The following is a 27109-nucleotide window of genomic DNA, read 5'->3' on the forward strand; positions in this document are numbered from 1 at the left end:
GCAGTCGTCACAGCCTTTGAGATAGGGCCTCGTGTAACCCAGGCTGGCCTCTATGTAGCCAGCCATGATCTTGAACTTCTAATCCTCCTCCTTCTGCCTTCCAAGGGTCCTTTTTTAATATATGGTCAGTCTACCAGTTCTGTCCCCCCAGGGAGCCCCGACTATACACACAGGACGCAGCAGGTGGCGAGAATGACAGGCTTGCTCTGTGGCCAGTGCCGTTGTAGCATGGTACCCATCTTAACACTGGATTTTCTCCCCAGCACCCCCACTATACAGATACCAGGAAGCAGATGACGGTAACAGCGGAGTGTACGGAGAGCACGTCTCTACCCAAGCTGGTCTGAGGGCACCTTATCCACATCTCATGGAAGACAGGAACAGCACGGTAAGGGTGGTGGGTGGAGCTGCAGAGAACCGTGAGCCTGCAGGTCACTGATTGGATAGTTCAGAGCAGCCCCTGTGTTGAAGGCCAGACAGTTGAATGGTGCAGAACCCCACGGGAACAGGGGTATGGTATGGATGCTGGCTTCCACTTGGTTTCTTTTCTGCCTCCCGTGTTCTCTATAACCACACACGGATGAATATTTGTTATTGTCTTGACTGGTTCCTTGTGTGATACTCAGATCATCAACTCCACTGCAAGATGTTGCGGGAACTCAGTTATCCGTTGTCCTGATCACTACCTGTCACCCATCCTTCCTGGCTCAAGGCAACAAACTCAAGTCCCCCTGTCCCCGGGTTATCTAAAGGCTGGTGACTATGTTCACCCTCTCCTCAGGCTGCTTGCTTCTTAAGGAGGGTGGGCCAGCCTAGCTTTCCTACCCAAAAGATCTGCTCCACAGGGCCTCCAGTGAGACTACAGCTCCAGGGTGGTGAGAGAGGTCACTGGGAAACAGATTTCTGGGTCAAAGAAAGCATCCAAAGGGGTTTTAATGGGAGTGAGATAGGCTATTATCAGATGCCCCAAGCTAGCCCGTGGAGGGAAGGAACAAGTCCTCCTGAGCTAGGAATTGGCAGCCACCTCAGAGCTCATCCGGACGGCGCTCTTCCTTATCTGTGGCAGCCATCGGCAAGGTGACAGATAAAAGAACAAGAAGGATGTTCTATGGATGGAGAAGAAGGCTGGAGCCAGGGACAGAACAGGCAGAATATGCAGGAGACTCATCTCAGCTGCCAGGGACCCAAACCATTCTGAGCTAGGAGGTGCCAAACTTGCAGGACCCGAGGAGAGGCACACTGGGACAGATTCTATGCTCAAGGGCTTTATCTCCATCAGTAAACAAGAGAGTCCATGGGAAATGAACCCTTAAAGTTCTGCTGTAATGGTGACTCGATCATATCCCTCAATTGTGCAGAGACGGGCTGGGGTGCAGAGCCCTGGGCATTGCTGCACCCCTAAAGTCTCCACAGAGCCACTGCGCTTGCCTCATCTCCAGATAACTCAGAGCCCTGTGCCCAAGAAGCACAGGGGTTAGAGCTGGCCAGACTGAGGGTTCATTCTTACCCAATCCACAAAGAATCCATGAATCATGCATGTACACACACATACACACACTCACACACACACATACACACACACACACACACACACACACACCACTTTTCTCCTCCCATAAACATCATCCACCAAAACCCCAAACCAAACACGGGTTTAGAAGACATCGCCATGGTAATTTAAAAGCCACTTTACTACCTTGTGCGACTCAAGCTGGTAAATTGAGTGGACGGTGATATGAAAATATTTCATTAGATTTTTTTATGCCGAATTAGGCTGGTGCAATTATGTTGGCACTCAGAATCTGCATTAGTCTGAAACTATTTTTAACACTTTTTCTAATTTAGTATGATTAATTCTTTCACGTAAGGACACACTTACTCTCGTGTTCTGATTGTTTCACTGTCTTGACTTCTCTCTGCTTAGGTACCGAACTCATAAAGGATTCTTGTTCCAGGGGCTGGGATCCAATTTCTCAGGACATTTACTTACCTAAGAAGATGATCGTGCTCTTGCTTTTGCAACAATTATTTTCTCCACGGGGCAGACCAAGCCATTGACATTAACTGTAACGCACCTCAACTTATTAAATAGGGGCTGGAAACCCCAGAGCCCAGAAGGCTGTTTGAAAAAGAGATTTCTCGAATTGGTTTGCAAGATGCATATTCTGCCCAGCTTTAACTAAATAAAAAATGACCACTCTGTGTTTTTAAAACTGGACAGAAGTTAATATACCAATGTGTGTGTGTGTGTGTGTGTGTGTGTGTGTGTGTGAGAGAGAGAGAGAGAGAGAGAGAGAGAGAGAGAGAGAGAGAAAATATAAATGTTTTCTCCAGGGAGGTTATACAATCTCAATGTGTGTGTGTGTGTGTGTGTGTATGTGTGTGTGTGTATGTGTGTGTGTGTATGTGTGTGTGTGTGTGTGTGTGTGTATAAAACAATAATAATAAGAGGTCATGAATTAAAGATGGGAGACACGGGGTTGGGGATTTAGCTCAGTGGTAGAGCGCTTGCCTAGGAAGCGCAAGGCCCTGGGTTCGGTCCCCAGCTCCGAAAAAAAAAAGAAAAAAAAAAGAAAAAAAAAAGATGGGAGACACAAGGGACGGTCAGAGGGTGAGAGTGAGGGGTAGAAATGATTTAAACATAATACTACTCATACTGAAATTCTCAAACAAGCAATCAAACAATAATACATACCCTGGAATGCACAACAGACCCTTTGGGGACAACACCAGAGGGACCCCGTGTCCCAGCGAAGAGTGGCATCTGAGAAGACAGACTGTCACCATGTTGCCTGCTCTAAGTTTCCTCCTCCTGAAAGCTTATCAGTGGAAACACTCGGTCTGTGTTTGTAAAGCATCTGGCTCTTTAAGTCAAAACAAATGTGTGCTGTCACATTTTGGATTCTTGTTAAGAAAATATTTGGGGGTTTTTGTTTGTTTGTCTTTTTTTTTTTTTTTTTTTTTTTTTGCTTTTCAGCAATTCTCTTCTAATCTGGTTCTAATAATAATAACTTTAAAAGCACACAGATTCCAGCGCCGATGTCTCTCTCCGAGATGCACCCTGTTGCCGGTGTGCCAATTATGAAGACGATTTCCATCCATCCAGACACTAATGTCATTAGTCCACCAAGATCCTTCGGAGATCATTTACATAGAGACTGCTTTCACACGCTAGATGTAAAATGCAAAGTGCGGAGCTCTCCTGGACGGGATGCAATGTGAATCACAAGCCTCCTACAGAAGGGTCCTATTACCTGTGCTGCTGCTTACTGAACAGGGAGGTGACGCAGTCAACTAGGAAGCTATTACCCGAGCAGCCACTGAGAAGCCATGTCAGACGGCACTTCTCCCTCAGCCTCCCCAGGAAAGCTGGTTCTTACTGACTTCCATGACACCCACATGGGCACCGTGGCCACCATAGCATCCTGCCGCCCCTGCATTTATGGCATCCTGTTTCTGTCAAAACTCAGAGACAGTTGCCTGACCCAGGGTCTCCTGTTTAGGGCAAGAAGGGCCTAGTGTACACGCAGGGATCCTGGAAAGTGTCATAGTGTCACTCAAAGAGGGCCAAGAGGGAGATGAGGAGATGGGCCGATCTAGGTTCCTTCCCTAGGGGTGTACTGTTGAAATGTGGGGTTGGGAACTTTTGACTGACTGGGAAGCCCAGAAAGGCAGAGGAAATTGGTGTGAGGGCAGGCACCCAGTGTAGTCTGGCTACACATGAGCTAGCTAGACCCAGAGACTGGGTACTGGCCACTTAGTAGTATTCATATTAATATTACTAATATGATTGTTACTGGAATGGTTATAACCACAGCCCGGCACTTGGTAGCCATAGCAACCTAGATTCAGCCACCTGTCATTTTATGATTATTGTTTCATAAGATTTATGTTTTAAGTGTGTGTGCGCGTGAGTGCAGGTGTCTCTATAGGTCAGAAGAGGATGCCAGTCCCCTGGTGTCGTAGTTACAGGAGGCCACTTTTATCACAACAGTTAAAGGGTCAGAGCCTGGGTCCTGGCAGACATAACAATCTAGGCTTTAGCTGCCCATTGTCTGTTGGTCTCTTAGTAAAATAACCATGAAAGGTGGAGGAAGAACACAGCCAAATTGGGAAAAGAAACAGAGGGGCCGGGAACCCCCATCTCTATTTTTGGGCCTCTTGACATGGAGTTTAACGTAGGTTTAAACAGAAGGCAAGAGGTGTCTATAGCTATGGACCCAGCCATCATTGTCTCTGTGCAGCTAAGTGGTCCAGGCGTGGTCCCACCACATCATAGTCTCAGCTCCAGTCTCTCCTGCAAGGTGGTCTGACGGGTTGTCAGAACTGTGTGGAACCTCTTTCTAGAATTCCAGTTCCCTTCTGGCTGCCATCTGGTTTCAGCCTCTTCCTTTCTCCCATCGAGGCACACCTGGGGGAAATTCCAACCTTTGGGTCCATTCGTTTTAGTTGTCTGACAGCCAGAGGGAGGGGTATGAGCACATGTGTCTCCTTATTGTCACTTCTGCAGGGTTTTCATTGTCTTATCGTTACCATGCTGTGGACGGACAGAACACGGGGCCTTGCACACATCAGTCCAGCACTGCAACACTGGGCAAATTCCCAAGGCTGGATATATAGGACTGTTCTCTTTTTTCCCTTAAAGCCAAACATCTCTGAAATTCATGGGAATAAAATTGTCCAGTGGAGGAGTAGCCTGTGAGGGTAGTGCTCTGAGCTTCCTGTAACCACCCCAGGCCCTTCCTGAGGCAGCTCCCTTCCTCCCCTCTAGTCCTGCCTAGCCAGAGTCCATTCCCTGACCTCCCTTCCAGGACAGGAAGGGCTGGTCTTCTCCTGCCTGGGGACTTCCATCAGTGCAGAGGCTCTGGCTATGGGGGCAGGCGTGGGAAGATGGGCTCTCAGGACACAGCCCTGTTTTGATGGAGGCTTTTAGCATTCAGGTCCATGATGTCCCCCAGCCTTGCTTGGTGGGTTCCTGAAGTAGCAAAAACAGATGCTAGTGGAGAGAGCTGGGCCGCAGGCACTGTGGAGAGCGTCGGGCAGGAGGCCAGCAGGTTACCTCTGTGGAAACCTAGCCATTTTGTTGACGGTGTTCTGACAATGCTCAGGGCTGCTCAGAGCAGCTTTGCCTCGCGCCAAGCTGCTTGACATTCTGAGGAGGCATCCGCCGCTCTAGAGGATGACTCCTGTGACTTTGACAGCTTTTGGGGCTGTGGTTCCTCTGGCTTTGCTGCTCCAAGGCTTAAGCCATCTCTAACTTCTTACTTCTCACGCCTGAGGCCCGGAAGGTCCAAACTGATCAGGGAAAGGAAACTGACTAAAAGCTATACAAGAGGAGCGGGAGGGAGAGAGGGTGTGTGGGGTGCGTGGAGGGGAGACAGGGTCCCTCTGCCTTAACCGATAAAAAGTGAGGCCCTCAGATAGAAGTCTGCACCTGGCACTTGCCCATCTTCCATGCCATTCGTGTTTAAACCAGTAACTAGGTAGGAGCACTCCCACACTTACCATCTCCCTGCGACTCTTGCTGTTCTTAGCTCAAGTTCTAAAACCTCCTCTGAGGTTCATGGGCCCTGCAAAGTTCAGCTCCAACCCTTCTCTCATCACCGCCCCCTTCAGGCTCTGCACTGCAAGTACACCAACTGGCATTCATGCCTCTCCTCTAACACACGTGCCCCAGGGCCTTTGCATATGCTGCCCCTTCGTCCTCTACTGCTCCCCTCTCCCTGCTGACAGTGTCAACGAAACACCACATCTTCCATGCTTCCTTTGTAGGTCTCCAGACAAGTTGATCATCTGCTGAAATATCTCACCTCTCTGGTACTTTTCCTCAGCAGTAGCTGACACAGTTGTCTCGATCAATTAGGGAGTCTAAAGTTGAAAACCCACGACATGCCGGAGGAGACTGAGCTTGAGAATTAGGGAGTCTCGTCTTTGAGCAGGGATCTCTGATGAGCTAAGTGACCTGAATTACATAAAAACCTGTCTGAACCTGTCTGTCATGGGTGGGACAATGAACAATTATTGAAAAGTTATCATCTGAAAACGGCTTGCTGGCACAGCAAGGCGCACCCTCTGTTGCATTTTTCTCATAATTGGTTTTCCTGTCATTGGCGTGGTTATTAAAGGGCTAGGTTGCAGGCTGGGGATCTTCCTACTACAGTATTTGCAAGCTCAGGCTGAAGATGCCCACCCTGTGTAGTTCTTCTCCTTGGGCTGGGTGGCAGAGCCACATGTTTCAGGTGGTTGCTGGGAACTGAATTTGGGTTCTCCGCAAGAGCAGCAACTGCTCTGAACTGCTGAGCCATCTCTCCAGCCCAGGCACAAATGATTTTTTGCTGAGTAAACTTCTCTCCCATTCCCAGTGCTCCGTCCTGCACTAAGTCACCTGTGGCAGCCATGCTGGCAAAGCATTGGCTCCTAATGTTGTCTGGTGCCATCAGACAACACACTCTTGGAGGGATGAGCTCAACACACACCCAGCGTCACCAGGATGTGCCCAGGAGTTTACCCAAGAAAGCAATTAGGTAAGGAGGGAAGGCTTGCACTCAGGGAGTTTTCAGGACACACCGGAAGGATTCCTGGCTGGGTGTAAAGGTATCATTTGCAGGATGAATGTCACATCCTCAAAGGCAGCAATTAGGTCAAGTGCTCAGCAGCACAGAGTCATCTACAAAGAAGCTCCTCGCTTGAAATAGAGCCCAGTGACAATGTATGTGAATGCCAATGAAATTACCCATACAATACAGTGTGTGTGTGTGTGTGTGTGTGTGTGTGTGTGTGTGTGTAAGAAATGTTCTGGGGTCTGTGAAATGACTCAGTCGGGGGGGGAGAGAGAGACAGATAGAAAGACAGAGAGAGAGAGAGAGAGAGAGAGAGAGACAGACAGACAGACAGACAGAGACAGAGAGAGAGAGAGAGAGAAAACTTATTGCCAACCCTGACTACATGAACTGATATCCAGGACCCCATGATAAAGCCAACTCCCATAAGTTGTCCTTTGATCTCCACAGTCACGAAGTGGCATGTGGTATGTGGAATGTGTAACCTTCCTCATGTAAATGTAGTTACCTTTTTAAAATGTGTCCTTTTGGAAGGTTCCCCCCAGGGACTTTCCTCACCCTGTCCCGATTCCCCTGCCTTTAGTTGAAGTATTAAAATCAGAATGTAACTCTTACACATTTATTTTGTCTTTATAAATCCATTTAGCTATTCAAAACATGTTTTATATAAAGTTTACAGTCAGCATGCTGACAACCATAGGACAAGTAAGTAGAGATTCTGTGCTGCAAATACAGATCAACTTGGGGGAAACTGCTACCTGGATGATACCAAGCCTTTAAATCCATGAACATGGTATGTCTACTCCATGAACATGGTATGTCTACCCCATGAAAATACTGTGTCCAGCTCATGAACATGGTGTATCTAGTCAATGAACATGTATACCTCTCCATTGAAAGGTCTGTCCCTCAACAGTATTTATAGCTTCAAATGCTAAGTATTTATTTACGTAGCCTTCTAGGCTATTTCAATGTGTTACACTGTCACTAAGTGTATTTTACTTGACCTCTGTTTTCTAGAAGATCCTTGCCACTCTTTGGAAACATAGTTGCTTATTATCAATTCACCTGGTTTTCAGGGTTCTTTCTGAATTCACCTACCAGTTCAAACGAATTTTTCATAGAGTTTATTACTGTTTTCAACAAACAGCACTCATTCTTTCCCACCCATAATGGCTTTCAGCACTCCTTGTATGTTGAGCTTCTTTCTTGTATGTTCAAGCCCTCCATCCCGGCCAGCACTGGGGTTAAGTGAGAGAAGGCCATTCCTAACATTAGGGAGAAGTACAACAGAATACTAGTTACATCACAGCAGACTTTTTAAAATGATTTTTTAAGTACATATGTGTACATGTATGGACACACAGACACACACAGACATACACATACACATGCACATAAATGTGCATACATATATGTATGCACACTCCACAACATGTACATACATATGTGCACACAGAGACACACATGCACATACACAGACCTCACAGACACACACCCCAGAGTCCAGGTGTGAAGATCAGAGGACAGCCACAGATAACTGTCTTCACTTTCCCCCTTGTTCAAGACGAGGTCTCTTGTTGTTTACTACTATGCTCTCCCATGAGCTCCCAAGAATTCTCTGTCTCTACCTTGTGTATTAGTCATGTTCATGCTGCTGCGAGAAAATTCCACAATGGAAAGTGTCAAGTGGAAGAGTTTATTTTGGTCTGTGGTTCCAGAGGGATAAGGGTCCATCCTGTCTAGGAGGCATGAGAGCAAATAGTAAGACACTTAAGCAGCAGCATGAGGCTTAGAGCTTACATCCCCAGTGGCAATCAAAGCAGAGAGAGCAAACCGGAAGTGGGTCAGGCTACGCACTCTCAAACCCCGCCTACCCCTTGATTCACTTCCTCCCAGAAAGCTGCTTCTCTTCCCTGGACACCCATAGGTAAGCCAAGCCCTGGCTACTGATCGGAACTTCATGTGGGTTCTGGAGGTCCAAACTCAGGTCCTCAAGCTTGCGTAGCAAGAACGCCCTGGGCTCTTCTCCAGCCCGAGATGTCCTTTGTCAGATGGTAGGAAACCCCTCTATGCCTACTTTGCCGAGAGTTTTTAAAACACATGAATGAATACACAATTATGCCATTTTCTGTAGCTGTTGATAAGATTATATGGTCGATATCCTTTGTTCTCTGAACACAGGCAATTACATCGATTTTTTCAAATGTTAAATCAATCTTGCACATCCCCAGTTAACCCTATTAATCACGGTGAATTATTCTTTTCACACGGAGCTGCATCCCCTTTGCTAATACACTATTAAGGATTTTTCCAATTACGTCCCTGCCGGTTATTGGTTTGTAGTTTCCTGGTAACGCCTCCATCTTGACTTATGATCAAACACACCACCCTTGTGAAGTGAACTCCCTGACTGGCGTGCTCCATCTTCCTGTTTTCTGAACAGCGTTCGGTAAGGTGAGCGCGAGCCTCTCCCTAAACGGCTGACAGAACTCGGCATGGGAGAGTCTTCTTCGTAGGAACATTTATAATTATAAAATCAATTCCTTTAATAAACACGGAATGATTTAGATTTTCTGTCTCTTCTTGTGCAGACCTTAGGGGTTTTTTTTTTTTTTTTTTTTTTTTTTTTGCTCTTTGAGATATTTCCCCATTCCCTGCTACCTGATTAATCACCCTAAGGTCTCCTGCTACTCTCTTACTTTTACTAACCCTGGATACAGTTTCCCCACTGGAGTCACTTTTTATTCGTGATGCTAATCATTTGCTTTTTTTTTTCTTCTTTGTTTCTTGATCACATTAGCTCTACAGTCATCCATCTATTGATCTTTGAAGAGCTTTTCTTCTGGTTTTGAGAATTCCGTCCACGTATACATTGAAATACGATCACACCCAGTTCCCGTTTCCCTCTCCCGCTCCTCCGGTTGCCCACAACACATTCTCCTTCCGGATCTTTTGTCTTCATCGCTTGTCTGGTTGATAAGCCCGTCTGTTGCTTCACTCACCGCTTCATTGATGTGCTGGTTGGGATTTTGTTGATGTGATAGAACCCAGGATCATTGAGAGAAGGAACGTCAACAGAGAAGATGTCTCTGTCGCACTGGCCAGTAGGCGAGTCTGTGGGCTCCTAACGATTGTTACGGGAGGGCCCATCCCTCAGTGGGTGACCACTGCTGGGCTGATGGTCCTGGGTGCTACGAGAAAGCAGGCAGAACAAGCCGTTGGGGAGATGACTTTAACCACCACTCTTCTGTGGTCTCCATACCAGCTCCTACCTCCAGGTTCCCAACCTGCTTGAGTTTCTGCCCTGACCTCCCTCTGGAATGGGCTGTAATTGACAGGTGTATGTCACAGAAACCTTTCCTGCTCTGGTTGTTCTTGGTCATTGATTGCTCTTTACCTTGTTCCTCTACTTTGATCCCAATCAGCTCTTCTTTTCCTACCCGCTAAACAGAAGAGCGCACTTAAGCTTTTAAACACTTGCTAGTGCAAATGACACGGATTGATTTTTATGCGCACACAGTAGAAGCGCTGAGAACAGGAGCCTCCCTCTAAGACCCGCTTTCCTTACAGCAGAGGGCTCTACCCACAGCCACGGTTTTTCTATATCTGCTCTGAGTTTCCATTCATTAAAAACAAAAAGGTTATCTAGAACCTGGGAATGTCTCAGATACCTGTTCTGCTACTGATTAATTCTGTTATCATCAATGTCCTGAGCCACCTATGCTCGGGGATCACAGCAGTGAACTGCCAATGTACAGTTGGATGGTCCCCTCGGTCCCCTCAATTCTTGGCACAAAGCTGCTCAGAGCAGTTCTTTTATAATCCCACTGTCCCTAAGAGTTCACAGGGATGTCCTCTCTTTCCTTCCTGATTTCAGTCCTTTGGGTCATCTCATGTATAGGTCATGGGGCAGCCGTAGCTCTAATATTTTGGGAAACTGTCTCCCTCTCCTCCACAGCAGAACCACTATTTTATATGATCTGTATTATCATCTTCTCTGGGGAGAAGATCTCAGTTGGAACCTCAGTCTGTCAGCTTCCTTGGTCCATCCATGTGTCTCACCTTGAGACAGGGTCTCACTATGTAGACCTGGCTAACCTGGAACTCACCGTGTATGTAGATCAGGTTATCTTCCAACTCACAGAGGTCTACCTGCCTCTGCCTCTCTGCCTCTCTGCCTCTCTGCCTCTCTGCCTCTCTCTGCCTCTCTGCCTCTGCCTCATCAAAGGTGTGCACCACCACACCCAGCCTTAGCTGGATATTCAAAGAATTAATTTCCGCTGCCATGGGCTTTCTCCGTTGCTGTCTTGAGTCTCCATTTTGTTCCACCCTTTCTGTATGCTGCTCTAACATGAAGCCACAGGACTGTGTGCGTAGAGGCCAAAAAGTACTTCTCTCACGGTTCTGTGATCATTAGTGCCAGCAAATCTGATCTCTGATGTGGATTCTCTTCCTGGCCAGTTAAGGACCAACTTCTTATCATGTCTTCCTCTGGCCTTTCCTCGTAGAGAAAGAAAGAGCTAAAGGGATGTGTTCCCCACTTTAAAAAAGAGATTTCAGTTAAAAAATTAATTGTATGAGTATGTGCATGTGCACATGTATGTGGATGCCCACAGAGGCCAGCGCCAGCAGATTCCCCGAGAGTTGGAGTTACAGGTGACTGTGAGCTCCTGACTCAGGCACTGAGAAGCAAACTTGGATCCTCTGGAAAACAATCCACCCACTCTTAGCCTCCTCTTCAGCCACTAGGATGGGTATTACTAAATACACCAATCCTTTTGGACCAAAGCTCTGCCTATCCATCCTTAATGATGTCCGGGAGAGACTCCTCCCACCTTGTAGGCCAGCAGATCTAGCACAGCATCCTGGGGGTGGGGGGCAGAGGAAGAGGAGCGCCCATCTGCCAGGCCCTCCTTTGCTTCTTTTGAGTCTCACTTGATTTTAATTTATTTTTCTAACTTCCGTGGAGGGGGTTTGGGCAGCTGTTTGAGATCAGTTCCTGCTTTTCTCTTTTGATGACGTGGTCATGAGAAGTGGTAACTTTCTCGTGATTTTGGTCAATTATGTTCTTAAGAATTAAACACTGAGAAGGAAGAGTATCCCATCCGCCCACGTATCTACTGTTTCCGATGTTCCTCTGTGCAAACAGGAACTTTCATTTAGTAACGATTTCTTTCAACTCGAGAAGTTCCTTTTGAGGTCTTAAGGCCTTGCAGCTGCAGACTCCCTCCCTTCATTTTACCAGATTTCTGGTTTGTTTGTTTTGTGATTGGGGGGGGGGTGGCATTTGTTTGTTTGGGGTTTTGTTGTTGGTTTTTGCTTGGTGTGTGTGTGTGTGTGTGTGTGTGTGTGTGTGTGTGTGTGTGTTTCTAAAAATGTCTTTTATTCTTACTCTTGAAAAACTATGTTCACCAAGTAGAGAGTTGCAGGCTGGGGGCGGGGGGGTCTCCTCTTGGCTGCATAGCCTTATTTTGTGATGTTTGGAATAAAAAAAAAGTACTGTTTCTTGCTTTTATAATGTGCCTTTCCTCCCCCTAATTGAAACCTCTTCTCTTCATTGCTGGTGCTCAGGAATTAATATTATGGCTTGTGTTAACTTCTTTGTATTTATTCTATGATCTGGTTCATTGAGTATCTAGGCTCCACTTAATTTTATAATTCCCATCAAACTTGGAGGAATCTTGACCAGTATTTCTTCAAAATGTTTTCGTTGTTGTTGACTGCTTTTGAGACAGGGTCTCACTATGTAGCCCAGGTTAGACTGGAACTTACTATCCTCATGCCTCAGCCTCCCGAGTGTTGGGATCCCAGGTGTCCACCACCGCACCCCACTCCTCTTCACAGTGTCCGTCCCTGTGGCCCCTCAGTGGTTCATACGGTAGATCATGTGCTATTGCTCCAAAGTTTATGAAGATTCTCTACTTCCCTCTGCCCGTTCTGCTCTGGGCGGTTTACACCAGTAAACTTAGTGCTTTAGGTCTGCGTTCTCTGATCCATTTTATGTTCTGTCTAACCTGCTACAAGGCCTATTGTGGCGGCCAGACTCTAGGGTGGACTCAATAAAACCTAACTCCTGGGCCTATCCCACTGCGTCATCGTAACCTGTCGATCATGGGCATATGGACGACTTGCTTCTAACTGACTGAAACAGCCAATGTATGATAGCAAGACCAAGATCTATGATTAGGTATAGAAACAACTTCTGTCTTATTGGAAAACACCACTCTGTAAGAAGTCCATATGGTGAGGTGGGGAAGGTGATCATGGCCAGCTTAGAGCTGAAGCCCTTGTTCTAACATCTGATAAAAACCTGAATCTTCACACAAGCACACCCTCCTCACTCAAGCCTTCAGGGAGCCCCCAGCCTTTGCTGGTACCTTGATTTCAGCCTTGCAAGTGGCCCTGACACAGGTGACTTCTCTGATCCCTGCCCATTTTCTGACCCTCTGAACTATGAGAAGGAAGGCATGGCCAGAGACTGCTGAGTTGGGGGTAATTCGTAGTGTGCCGGCAGATATCGAATCTGGTGAGATTTCGCTTTGAATATAACATTTTCTGATCAGTCTTGCTTCCTGTGGTCATCTTTTCCTGTGACTAACACACACTGAGGACTGGCATCTCCTGGTGTCGTCTCCAAGCCCGTGTCTCTGGGTTCCCCACCAATGTCACTGATTTCTTCCTCTCAGAGCTGGCTGTGTTTTCATGATTCTTTCATTGCCTGATAACTTTTATTGAGTTCGGGGTATTGTGAATAATGCATTGTTGATGGTGGATTTCGTTATGTGATTTAAAAGGATGCCGAATTCTGCTTAGTCAGGCGTTGCGTGACTGCATCTCTCTTGAAGTTTGCTGCTCTGCTTTTTTTTTTTTTTAAAGGTGAATCTATTCCGAGGAGAAGTCAGCCCTGTTGTAACACGTGATCATTCTGGGGCCTCTAGCAGATACCCAGATATTAAACCTGCTAGTCTGAGCTTGACAAGATGCAGGACCAGGTTACAAGGCCCACCCTGTAGTGAACCACTTCCTTTAGCTACGCCTCCACCTCCTGATGGTCCCACGGCCTCCCCAAACAGTGCCGTCATCTAGGGGCCAGATATTCGAACACATGAGCCTTTGCAGGAGATGTTTCCACTCAAACCACCTCAGGCTTGCTTTCGCGCAACCTCGTGACATACTGCCTCGTGCCTGTGACGGTTAGCGGTTAGCAACGGGCTCTCGGCTGCCACGAAGATGCCTGGATGTTTCCCTGGTTATTTTTTTTTTCTTTCAAGAACTTTCCAGGAGTCTTCCTTATAAGCGTCGGGAGTCTCTGCCTCCTCATACACCATTCTCCTCCTCAAAGCAACTTCGCCACCACCGCTCTGCTTGCCCACGCACACCCATGCTGCGGCCTGGAAACCCCTCTGGCTAAATCACAAAAACCCCTTCATCTATTCAGACCACACAGCCCTGAGCTGCTGCCTAACACCCAACACAGCTACGCATGGACTCCAGTGGGTTTGGGCGAAAATCATGAGCTCATTGTCGTTACTATTAGGGTCTTAAAGCATTCTGGGAGATGGGCAAGAAAGAATGGTCTCAGCGCTTGACTCCACCCCTTTGGACTCCGCCCCTCGGGTCTTCTAGTTCTGCGCGCTGCACGCAGCAAGTATTTATCAGAAAGCCCCATAGCCCCCACCTACAACGGATTTCTTATCCCCTAGGTGACGGCGGGTGTCCCCTCGGTATTTCAGCTGAGATATTGCTCTCATGGTGGATGTGGGTATCTTCTATTTGCTGTGGTCTCAGTAGACCCCATGAATCACGAGCATCTGTCTCGCTTCCACACTGCCAGCCTCTGGCTTGAAGACCCGCTTTGTGCCCTGAGGAACAAGCCTCCAGGGAGTTCCAGGCTGGCCACTATGCAGAATCCCCACACCGACGCCCCAACCCCGTACAGAACGATTCTGAAATCTCACAGGTGCCCACGTTACACCCTGAGCAATGGGAAGCAAACTTCTGCTCTGCAGCTCCCATTTCCAGCAAGGATTGCTTTAGCTTCTATCCTCTGAAGTCAAAGAGCTCAGACGTGAACCCTGGAGATGGTCCCACCGCTGTCCGGAACAGGGCAAGGTCTGAGCGATTTCTGGATTACGACACTTTTTTTTTTTTTTGGTTCTTTTTTTTCGGAGCTGGGGGATTACGACACTCTTAAAGACACTCTATAAGTTCCCATCGAGAACACCAGGAACACCTTCCTTCCCCTCCCTCAACTTTTCCACCCCGCACACGGGAAACTGACACCCAGAGGGTTTAAGTGGCTTGCCTAATACCACTCAGCCCAGGATGGGGTCACCCATCGAGAATTTTCAAAGCTGCCTCCCAGGCTCCTGCTACAACCCCGTTAGCGGTTTCTCGGGACCCTTTGAAACAGAAACCAAACTCTGAGCCACACCTGAGCTTCTGACCACTGTCCCCTGTCTCCTCCAGTCACTGTCACCTCGCTTTGATCCAGCAGGGTACCTGAGGTGTCTCTGACCTGAGGTGACTCTGAGCATCAGTAGCGTCCTGCCCTCTGGAAATGATCCACCCACCAAAGGACAATCCTTTCTAGCCACCAGTGGGATGGGTCTGCCTTAGGTAGGCCCACAGGATCCCAGTAGATCATCAATAGCCAGTGTTGGGATCTGGGCATGGGCCGTGCGTGCCAGTCCTGTCCCCATTCCTCCCTCATCACCGAGTCCACAATGGAGGGTAGACAGTCTGGTAGCTGTGGACAGTGCTCCCCCAGTGCCAAGCAACGCAGTGCACACGGTGGGCCTAGGTCGTGAATGAATGGATGGGCGAATCCAATAATCCGTCATCCTCTGAGTGACACACTGCTCACTTTTCATTCTCCTAGGCTAGACCCATGCACCCTGTGGGGTCTCACAGACAACCCTGTTAGTCCTGAGTTATGTTGACCCATGCTCATGTCCACAGAACAGACAGCCCCGGCATGGAGCCTGGTCCAGGTTTGCTCACAACTGAGATCACCTCACTGCCTTTGTCTCCCACACACACACCGGTGCCCCACGGCATGGCAGAGAAGGCTCTGGCGGGCCTGACTGCTCTCCAACCTACTGCATCTGCGTAAGTGATGAAGAAGAATTTCAAATTTCCTGCCCCCTCCCCCAACAACCTGGGATCTGGGCTCCTCCATCCACCAGCAAAAGCTTTAATATTTAAGCCGCAAGCAGCGGCCGCCAAGCGCTGTTGAGGGAAGAGAGCCCAGTATTATCCTATCGTGTTGTTTCTCCTGTGCGCCCCTCGAATCTGCGACAGACAAGACCTTCCCTTTTCACTGAGCAGCATCCTAAGTTCCAGATGATGAGGCAGAGCCTGTTACAGGGCGGGGAGGGGGATCGGAGTCTGAACCATGGGCTGCTGAAGAGCCAGCTGGATCTCCAGTCTCTTCCTTAGCAAGTCAGTGCTGCCCAGTAGACGGTACAAGCTGTGTTTATCACGTTTTGGTGACAGCTGGGAAGTAAAATGGAAGGCACCACTCTCTGGGGGAGGAAGAGTCACTCGTCGCTAGGCGGGGTCACTGGGAGCTTAACTATGCCTGGCTGGCTGGCCCTTCACCCACATATGGGACCCTGAACTCAGGAGGAGGAGATGTGTTGAGAGGGAGTCAGGGGGAGCCGGAGGGATGGGTATGATCATCGTATGCATGTATGAAAGTTTCTAAGAATAAAGAATAATGTTTGATTTAGCCTACAGATGTTGTGTGTGTGTGTGTGTGTGTGTGTGTGTGTGTATGGTTGTGCGTATGTGCGGATACGCAGGAAGAGGCCAGGAATCAACCCGAGGCGTCATTCCCCAGGGACCATCTACCTCGGTTTATTAAGATGGGGTCTCTCACTCGGCTTGGTACTCACTCTGGAGTTGGGTTTGGCCGACCAGGGTGCCCTCAGGGATCTGCCCATCTCCATTCTCAGCATTCGAATGACAAGTACAGGTCACCACACCCGGGTTTTCCTCATAGCTTTTGGGGATCAAGCCTAGGCCCCTGCTTGTTGGCAAACACTTCACTCAGCTGTACCCCGGCCCAGGCATGGCTTTTTTGGTGCTAGGAACAGATTCTACAGATACATCATGGTGTGGAGCAGTCAGGGTTCAAATCCTCAATAGCCACATGTGACTCGAGTGGCTGGGCTAGAAAACTCCAGATAAAAGAGTCCAGCCGCCCCTGGGTCAAAAGAGTTACCCCATTGCCCAGCCTCAGCCTGTCAGAATTTCCAAGAAAGAACTGGTGTAGAGACCCAGGATACCCCAGCCACCAGGGCCCCTTCCTCAACCTGCTGGTGCGGCAGCCATAGAAAAGTGCCTGATTCTTGAATCTTCCTTTTGATGGTTGGACTCGCTCACTCAGATTTATTTAGCTTCTTTATGAAGGACAGGTGAGTGCAGGGTACCCCATTCATCATGAGGAAAGGACAGCCTCCCACCAAGGGGTCTGCTAAGACAGTCACCCTTTCTGTAAATAAATACCATGGCGACTGCCTAGGACAGAAAAGCTAAGTGGGACTGAAGTCTGAGGATACCCTCCCCCGCCCCTTTCCATCCATAAGCCAAAATATTGCTAAGGCTTTTTATAAACAAAGATAATGAGTTCTATAATTTATGTAAATTAACCAACGCCACTGCATTTTCTAGAAGTAACATAAACTGCATTATTTATTTGATGCGCTTTTTGGAGTAAAAAAAAAAAAAGAATGTATAATTATAATTGGATATTGTACCTAACTGTTTTCTCCCATTGTTTTCTGATTAGCGTTGGTGGCTTGGAATATCAGATGTGAACTCGCCGAGTGCCTTGGGAGGCCTTCCCTTTTGCACACAAAAGTGATACGAGTCTGACCCAGGTCCTTGCACACGCCCTCTGTGGCAGAAAGAAAGCTCCGTGCAAGCGTCATCCTGGGCGCACCCCGGTGCCAGGTGTCCATTATTTTCAGCAGATACTGGCAGGGGTTACCAATTGATCAGCTGCTCTGGGACATGACTGACGCCATTTTCCCTCCCTGAAGGCATCCCTGTCCTACCCAAAGTTGAATCCCCAGCCCTGACAACAGCAGCAGCTTTACCCAAAGACTCTCTCACTCCATGCAGGAGCCAGTTCTGCCACACAGCCAAGTCTGGAGTCCCCAGGCGACTCTGCCGCTGGAACTTCGAGCAACCCTCCTCTATGTTTATTCTCAGTGAAGGGACTCCATTCCCCTCTGCTCCCAGAGGAGGCAGCTGGCACTGCTCCTGCAAAGACACCAGGCTGTGTCCCCCAGCTCGCCTGCCCCTGCCTGGCAGCAGCAACCTGCATTCCCTCACATCTAACAGACACTGGAATGAGCAAGGCAGAAGAACCCCATGCTGCAGTTCTTAATATCACCATATTAGGGGCATTAAAAATGCAAAGACAGATAATGAAGCAAAAGAAATTAAAGAAAGGTCTGGGAAACCTCCCTCCCAGCCTTGGAAACACTTCCGTCCCCTAAATGTGAGCCGACATCTGGTGGCCCCTGTCACACGCCTGCTCCTCCTCGCTCATGGGCCAAGTGTAAGATTCTGGAAACCTGCAAATGTGGAGAGCGGGTGCATCACCTTGTTAACGCAGCAGAATGCAGAGGGCGGACCTTTATTAGAAAGCGATGGATCTTCGGGAGGACAGAATCTCATCTGGGACAGGAGGTCGGGACCTCTGCTTGTCCCGCCTCTGCCCCGGCTGGCTGCGAGGCTTCTCTCCTCGCTTCCAGGGGTGAAGAAAACTGAACATCTCGGATGGAAAAGCGAACGGGGAGGGGAAGGGTAATTTACAGAATTTATTTCATCCCCTCTCCCTTAATCACATAACGACAAAACCCCCAAACATTCTACATTCTGGCTTGTGTCCGACACAATGTGCAAGCTAATTGGGTGTAAAAACCGTCGCTCTGCGTTGTACCCATTAAAGTGCGTGCGACAATCGCTCTCCCTCCCACCCCCCCCTCCCCGAGAGCTCTGCTTCATTTCTGTTTTTGTTATAACTCAGTCCGTTCACAATATGTCATCGAGGACGCTATTTGCAAAAGAAAAGTATAAAAACAGATTCTTTATTCCGAACTGCACTCGTTTTGCATCCCCCTCTCAGCCTCTCCGCGTTTAGACCAGGCTTCCATCCGGAAGGCTTTAAAAAAAAAAGTTATAGACAGAATTGCCATACATAACGAAGCACGCTCTCATCTGGTATTTAGCCTGAGAATTTTATTGCCAGGTGTTGCGAAAGGGGGAGATACGCGGCCAAAATATACCGTGCTTCCTCTTCGTTTTCAAACACTACATTTCGTGTCTGAAAATATTCATTAATCTGGGGAGGAGGCTTCCTCAGTACAGCCACCTAAGGGACTCCCAGGAAAAGATAGACATCACCAGGAAGGAAGCTGTGGTGGGCAAAGGCAGGGATGACCGTGGACCCCCTGACTCTGCCTCTGCATACGCGGGAACCAGAAACTCAGAGCTGCCACCCCTCCAAACCTCTGCTTAGCCACCCAGGAACCGGAAGCCCAGCTCTACCTGTTCTGCCCACCTAACACTCAACTCCCTGCAGCAATTAAAGAGTTAAAGTCAGCAGCAGGGGCTGCTACTGACCGAGCTGGTTTAAATGATTGCTATACTAGCATGAGGACCCAAGCTCAACCCGCCAGAGTTCGAGGGACAAACTCTGCTTATAATGATGCACTCCCATAATCCCTCTGCCGGGGACATGGAGGCGAGAGGATCCTTGGGGCTTGTTGTCTAGCCAATCTAGCTGAATCAGGGCATTCCGGGTTGAAAGAGAGACCCTGCCTCAAAAATATTAAAAAAAAAAACGTGACAGATTGTTAACCTATGGCCTCAAATGTATGCACACACAAATGTTCTGGAACCTGAACATGCACACATGCGCGTGCGCACACACACACACACACACACACACACACACACATATACACACTAGCAAAAAGATCCATTTCCTATTTTTTTTTTAGCAGAAAGACTCATTTCTTTTATTTCAATAAAGATCTATCTATTTCTAGTATATGTGTTGCCTATATGTTGTATTAAGGCCTGGTGCCTTACAGAGGTCCAAAGAGGGCGTTGGGTCTCCTAGAACTAGTATTACAGAGGGCTGTGGGTCACTGTGTGGGTGCCGGGAACCGAACCTGGGTCCTCTGGGAAGAGCAGCCCTTGCCCTTAACCACTAAGCTGTCTCTCCAGTCCCAGAAAGAACCATTTCTTCATGGACCAATTAGCTGTGTGTAAAGTCAGGCAAAACTGTGAGGAGTTCGCAGCTGAGTGGTTCAGGGTGTATTCTTTGGGGAACCCACGTATCACAGGACATTAAATTAACACTTAGGTCTAATTGCAGACATAAAACACATGGCAGGATCAGGGAAGGCGGGGTTGAGCGTAAGACCAGCATCTTATACCACGTGCGAGGACTGGATATTTGTCTCAGTGCAGGCACATGTCATTCCTTCCTGGGGTCCCTTTGGGAGAGGTCCCTGTGCACAACATCTGCCTGAGATTTTGGAAAGAAAAGGGAATCATGGGGCATTTTTAAACTCGAGCGATCAGACAAGCCAAACCCTTTGAGAATTCCACTGAAACGCTTACAGCTTTGTGATCTCTGGGTGGACATCACAACATCCGGGAACACCGTTCCAAGGTGGCAGGCCGCACAACCGCACTCTGCTGTCCTCAGCAGTGGACCCTAACTTCTGCCCGGCTCACTGTGATCTGAGAACAGACCTAGACCTTGTCTCAGTCAGGGTTTTACCGCTGTGAACAGACACCGTGACAGAGGCAACTCTCATAAGGACATTTCATTGGGGCTGGCTCACAGGTTCAGAGGTTCAGGCCAGAGGGAGCATGGCAGCATCCAGGCAGGCACGGTGCAGGAGGAGCTGAGAGTTCTACATCTTCATCTGGAGACTGCTAGGAGAAGACTGGCTCTTCTGCACTGCACAGAGCTTCAAAGCCCACCCCCGCAATGACACATTTCTTCCAACAAGGCCACACCCACTCCAACAAGGCCACACCCACTCCGACAAGGCCACACCCACTCCAACAAGGCCACACCTCCTAGTAGTGCCACCCCCACTGGGCCAAGTGTATTCAAACCACCACAGCCCCCCGCACTATTTTGAATGAGCAAGATCCTCCAAGGGCTCAGGTATTTGAACACTTGGTCGCCAGTTGGTGGTGCTGTTTGGGGGGGGGGTCATGGGACCTTTAGGAAGTGTGGCCTTCTCAAGAGAAGTGTCACATTCTCTGCTTCCCGCCTGCTGTTGAAGATGTGGCCTCTCGGCTTCCTGGTCCAGCTGCCTGCCGTCACGCCTCTGGTCAGTGTGGACTCTCCCTCTGGAACCTTAAGTCTAAATAAATTCTTTCTTCCACAAGTTGCTTTTGATGGTGGTGTTTTATCACAGCAACCGAGAGTAACTAATGCAGCCGCCACGACATGGGGACGGAGCACCCCTCCCTGACCTCGACCTAGACTTTGTATGGGAGTTCTGCTGCCCCACTGGCTTCTGGGGCAACACCCTACAACCTCGCTTCTATTGAAGTCCCAAGATCTAATAGAGCTCATGGGTCCTCCGAGAATTCAGTGAACGTTCATGACATTTCAAGCAAATCGGACACAGGCTCAAACCCTAACTCAACCCCCCCATACGCCCTCAGAGCTGAAGGCCAACCTGGGCAGAGAATCTTTCCACCATAAGTTAAAGAGTGACTGGAGAGGTGGCCCTGTTGTAAAGCAGTCGCCATGTCTTCATGAAGATTTAAATTTAAGGCAAGGTGGAAGGGTAAGGCTGACAGCTATAGTTGTCCTGACTGTGCTCCAGGGGTGCGTGCAAGTTCACGCTCCCACACGGAAGATGCGAAAGCCAAGTTAGATGGGGCAAGTAACCGCGACGCGTCACTGTGAACAAGACCGACCAACAAAAGGATGAAGAAACGTTGTCTTCGAGAAGGATGTGAGGGACTAAAGGGAGGGAAACCCCACAGCCACTTGCCGTGGAATTTATGTTTCCATAAGTGAAGCCTTAGGAGTCCTGCGTAGAGAAGAAATTATTGATACGTATGTTCCCTGAAGGGAGCTTCTTGAGAGGCCCATTCCAGGTCTAATAATAATCTGTATTCTTCCGAAATGGCGTGTCTGATCTTTGATATCCCTGTCATCACTGAAGGTTCATGAATCATTAAGCCTCACACCCTCAGAGGTTCGGTTTATTGCGCACCACCTAAAATATTTAATAAAATAAATTCTAAACAATCAATTCGCGAGGAGTCGACGTTTCTTGCGCTTTTGTAATAAATGTCCGCATCCCGCATCCATCATAAAGTGCACGCGAAGAACAAAGGAGGCTTTGTCACTTCCTCATGCTGTTGTGTGAACACTTAAGCAGGGGACAGGTTACGTCTGCACCGCTCCGAGGTCCCTATTCATGGAGGGACTGTATGACACCCCAGGCTTTGTCTTTCTATCTCTGGAACAATGCGGTCCTTTAACCTACCCAGTTCTGCGGGGTCACAACCTGATGGCTCAGTGGCTGAGCTGTCTCATCGCACTGGAGCACACATTGCATCACTGACATGTGCCAGGGGCTCCTGCGATGCTCCACAGTGGTACCCGGGCTCAGGAAGAAACCTTGAGCCAAACACAGTCCTGAGCGCAATGATCTCCCTGGCCAGCTACTCTAACATACAACCAACTACCTTACCTCAAATAAGGTTAGAGATGAGGACTTCTATACACGCTCTGTCCTGTCCACAATCACATACATGAACACATCCTGCTCACAGCATACACACATACCACAGAATGTGTCTGGCTGCAAGCATGGGAAGGGGACACAGTAGGGCTTGGACTTAAGTCTTCGAAGGGTTCTGGGCATCCCAACAGTCCCCATCCCACCCCACCCCCAACTCTGGCCAGCTCTCACAGTACCTCGCCCCTTCTAGAAACGATCACGATCCAAAAGAGGAGCGGGTAGATGACCCTCGTGTCCAAATCCAGCCCACAGCGCATCTTTATAAATAAAGTTGTGTCAAGACACGGCCCCGCCCACTCCTGAGGGCTGCTTACATGAAAGAGAGTTGAACTGTTCAGACAGACTAGCTGGCTAATCACAGAGTCCCAAAATATCCTCTGTCTAGGACTGGGAAGATGCCTCGGTTCCTATAACTGTGCCATAAGAAGCGGGAGGACCTGGGTTAGATCTCCAGCACCCATGTAAAAAGCTGGCGGTACATCCTTGTATTCCCAATACCTCGGGAAAGACAGACAGAGACTTCTGGGCTTCCTGGCCAGCTAACTCAGTATCAAAGATTACTGTGACTAGGGACTAAGGGAAGACACCAGATACTGGTCTCTGGCCTCTATACACGTGGACACAGGTATGTGCACACACCCTTGAACAAGTACATACCCTTGAACGGACATACACCACACACATAAAACTAATCAAATTTTTAAAAATATTTTCTATTTGGACCTCTACAAGAAAACTTCCACCAACTCAAGATTTGTTCAAACAATATTTAGTTAGGTACCAAATGTATATAAGGTGTCATACTAAGAGCTGGGCTAGTGTACAGAAGAGACACAATGGAGTGAGAGGAGTGAGGGACATGGGACAGGGCTGTGTCCCCAGAAGGCTGTGGCACCTTCTGCTTCAGAAAGTTGGTATTCTTCTCCTGCACTGCCAACGGTGTCTGAGTAATGGCGGGCTCAACCATATCATCAGAGAATTTAGTTAGAGATTTTTAAAAGGTGCTGGCAATGAAGTAACAAATTGTCACACCAACTTGTGAAATTTCCCCTTTTGCCTTTTTCCTTCCGACAGAACAAAACTCACTCAAAAAATTTTTTTAGACTTTCCCTTGTATGCATATGAGTGTTTTGCCTCTTGGTATGCACATGCCTCCTGTGTGCCTGATACTGACTGAGGGGACAAGGAGCACTGGCTCCCTTGGGGCTGGAGTTACTGATGGCTGTGAACCACCAAAGCTTGAGTGAGCTCTTTGCAAGAGCAGCCGGTGTTCTTAATTGCTGTTTGGGGTGAGACATGAGACGCCCAGATAGGACCCTGCCAGCAGCAAGATGACGCACTTGGGGGTAATTTGCATATATAGAGAGAGGGATTAGTGAGTCACATAGGGGGATCCATTAACCAAGGCCACTCAGGGCAGAGCAGACAAGCTGTGAGCCTCCTTGGGTAATGTGGACCTTGTGGTCTACAGACCACCTGTGAGCAGCCTGGTGAGACACAGGCTGAACTCCAGGACCTCTGCACTGTCTCCAGGTTTAGCCAGAGTAGAATATGAGCCCTTGGGTACAACCTGGAAGGCAACTAGGAAATGGAAGGCCATCTAACATCCAGGAGAAAACCCTCAAGGCACATAACAACTCTCCTACGAAGCCAACTACTTCCTGCCTACCACCCTGGCTTGGTTTCTGGGAAGGCAGATGAGGTGCCGACGACAGTTAAAAGCACACAAGTATCTGGACAGAACATAGAGACTAGCCAGTGCCCCCCAAGCCACCTCAACCTTGGCAACCAGAGGAAAGGCTACCCCTGTTGTTAGTTCATCAGTAGCTCTTCCCACTCCCATGGGGTGGTACAAAACCCTCCTCTGCCCCTCTGTTCCCCCACAGCTGTGGCTGAGGGGCTGGAAGCACCTATGGCCTGAACACGATGTAGAGTTTCCGTGTTCCCTCTTCTGTCTCATGTGACTCCCCTGCAGCAGATCATAACTCAAGCCCACACACAGGGCATGGAGCTCCCCACAGTGACATATCCCAAAGGTTGGAAAGACACAAGATCAGTCGCCATTCAGTCAAGTGAGGGTCAGAGGTATTCTCCAGCCAAGAAGCAACCGCGTCGATATCTGATCAGCTACCAAGACACAAGTACATAGCACTGTCTCCCTGTATGCCCAGCTCTGTATGGGCCGTGATGGGTGGTTCCAAGCACTTGGGTAGCTCTCATACTGAGCAGAAAAGGGCCCTTGGTGAGTTTGATAGTGCTATTCAAGGGTTTCTGTGGTTACCATTGATCTGCTAAGCCTCCCACTCCTCATGGCTACTGGACTAACGTGCCTGGACATTTAGGAAACATTAGGATAAAAATATAGGTTGAGAAGCTCAAGTTGCAGGTCCGCTGAACTGCCTCCCCCAGCACCTGTCCACCTCACCCAAAGAGAAAGATGTTACAGAAACAGAGTAGTTCCGGTCTGCAAAGACACAAAGAAAACTAATTGTATCAGAGGAGAGGCCCTGTCAAAGGCTCAGATTGTATTTAGAGAAGAATGTTACAGAAACAGGGTAGTTCTGGTCTGCAAAGACACAAAGAAAACTAATTGTATCCGAAGAGAGGCCCATTCAATAGCAGGAGCGATGCAGTGTGAGTTCTAAACACAGCAGGTGCCTCTTTTGAGACAGGGTCTGTCTCATTGAGCCTGGAGCTCGCGCCTCAGTTATCCTGGCTGGCCCCTGAGCTTCAGGAACCTGCCTCTCTGCCCGTCCCACTCCCAGCACTGGGCAACAGATGCATGCTGCTTCTCCTAGCTTTTGCATGGGTATGGAGGATCCAGACTCAGGTCCTCACATGAGCATAGCAAGCACTTTACCCACTGAGCCATCCCATCTGAGCACAGCCCTTAACTGTGTACAGAGCTGTCCATCCTCATCTTCTTCTTCTGTTTCTCCTTTCTCTCTATCATCTCCCTACTCCCCCCATGACAGTTTCCAGTCTTAGCTACGCAGGGACTGAGTAGATATCAACCGCACTGGGTAACCTGGGTAAATGAAGCCCCAGCAAGGTGATGGATGACCACAAAGGTTCTCAGACACATGGCAGATCTCTCTTAGACCCCAGGAGTGGAAAAGGTCACTGGGCACTCTAAAACCTGGATAATAAGATGTCAGAGAAAGGACCCTGTGGTTAAAACTACTTGCTGCTCTCCCAGAAGACTCCCAAAGTTTGATTTCCAGCACCTATATCTTGCAGCATGCAACCACCTCTAACTCCAGCTCTAGGGGTTCTATTGCCCTGCTCTCCAAGGGCGCTGAACTCACGTGCATAAACCCACAAACAGATTATCACACATGCATGCAATTGAAAATAGTACAATATAATTTTGCAAATGAAATAAGCTGGCCTGCGTAAGTGTGAGGACCCAAGTTCAGATCTTCAGGATCCATGTTTACAAAACCCAGGCATGGAAACACACATCTGTAACCCCGAGCCTTGGCGCACAGAAGCTTGTAGCATGTTGGGGCTCGCTGGTCATGCCGTATTGAAACAACCTGCTTTGTCTCTACACATCACCGAGTATGATGCCCTCACCTTCCTCCACACCTAACACACTGATGTCACCCAGTGTCTAGACACCAGACAGAAGATTTACAGCATAGGGGACATAAAATGTTCAACCGTCTATGTGCTGGACACACTGATACATCAAAGACGGCACTCCTCTAAAAATGGCATGGGTGACGTCCCTGGGCAACACCCCCCAATCAGGGCCAAATCCTACAAGACTCAAAAGTCATGTGGCCATGACACAGGAGGAAACATAGCTGGTGTGAGGGATGCTGTCATTGGACAGTGAGTCTAGAGGAAATAACACAGATCAAATAAAAGCCTTTACTGAAAACAGAAACTGTGTATCTGTCCAATGTACAGGTGGGTCCCTCGGAGGCTCTGTGGCTCCCTCGTTTCATTAACCTGCATTCTCCATCTCTGTTTACCACTGTGCCCAGACTTGATTTGGGTAGCAGATCTGTTTGAGGCTGGCTACTGCAAGCATTCCCCATCCTCTGCAAGCAAGATGCCTATTTATCTTATGGCTGGGAACGGAGCTGAAGGGATCTGGCTCTGCCACGAGGCAGCTATTTCATACCCTGTTAATCCCTAATGCAGTAACTACAATATCGTTTCCACTTTCAAAAGAGGTGCTTCCCCCCCCCCTCGCTTTAATGTGTGGCCTAAGTGCTCAAATAAAGAACATCACTCTAATGAGGACGAGTCTTCAGATGTAACCTCATTACAGCCACAGCCACTGCTACGCCAACGCCGGCCTTCTAACTTTAAGGCAGTTAATGGAGAAGTGAGGGACACTGGACTCTTTCCAGGTAGCACAGAGAGATGAGCAAAATGTTCACATCAGAAAATGACAGCCGGAGGAAATGGACTGGCATTTCTTCCCGGCGATGGTCCAGGCCAGGGACCACCTTTCATCACAGAATGATTGATTCTATATGCAGTGGGGCCGGGTCCAGCCTGCCACTGGACCCAATCACTGACCTCAAAGGGCAAGGGGTATCTTAAGATCAGAGTGGGGGGCCCTGCTGTTGAATGCTATCTTGCCAGCCATGTTTGTCCACATCAGTGCTGCTGAGGCTCTCTGTAAGTCACCCTTAGGATCAGGCCCGCCAAAGCTACTTTATAGGAGGGGTTGGAGAGGGTCACATGACTGTCACTTTGGAGCTCATGATGCTTCTG

General features: G+C 48.6%; 1 protein-coding gene and 1 long non-coding RNA gene across 13 annotated transcripts in view; one reads left to right on the forward strand and one right to left on the reverse strand.

Annotated features, from left to right (window-relative positions):
• Positions 1–27109, reverse strand: part of Camta1 (calmodulin binding transcription activator 1) — an 836898-nt gene that overhangs the window by 377330 nt on the left and 432459 nt on the right.
• On the forward strand, positions 13852–19634 carry LOC120103136 (uncharacterized). Its single transcript, XR_015621370.1, has 2 exons — positions 13852–15674; positions 17359–19634. It is a non-coding gene; the product is annotated as an uncharacterized LOC120103136 (long non-coding RNA).

The sequence above is a fragment of the Rattus norvegicus genome, chromosome 5 (assembly GCF_021556685.1).
Source record: "Rattus norvegicus strain SHRSP/BbbUtx chromosome 5, alternate assembly SHRSP_T2T, whole genome shotgun sequence".
In the NCBI taxonomy this organism is placed as follows: domain Eukaryota; kingdom Metazoa; phylum Chordata; class Mammalia; order Rodentia; family Muridae; genus Rattus; species Rattus norvegicus.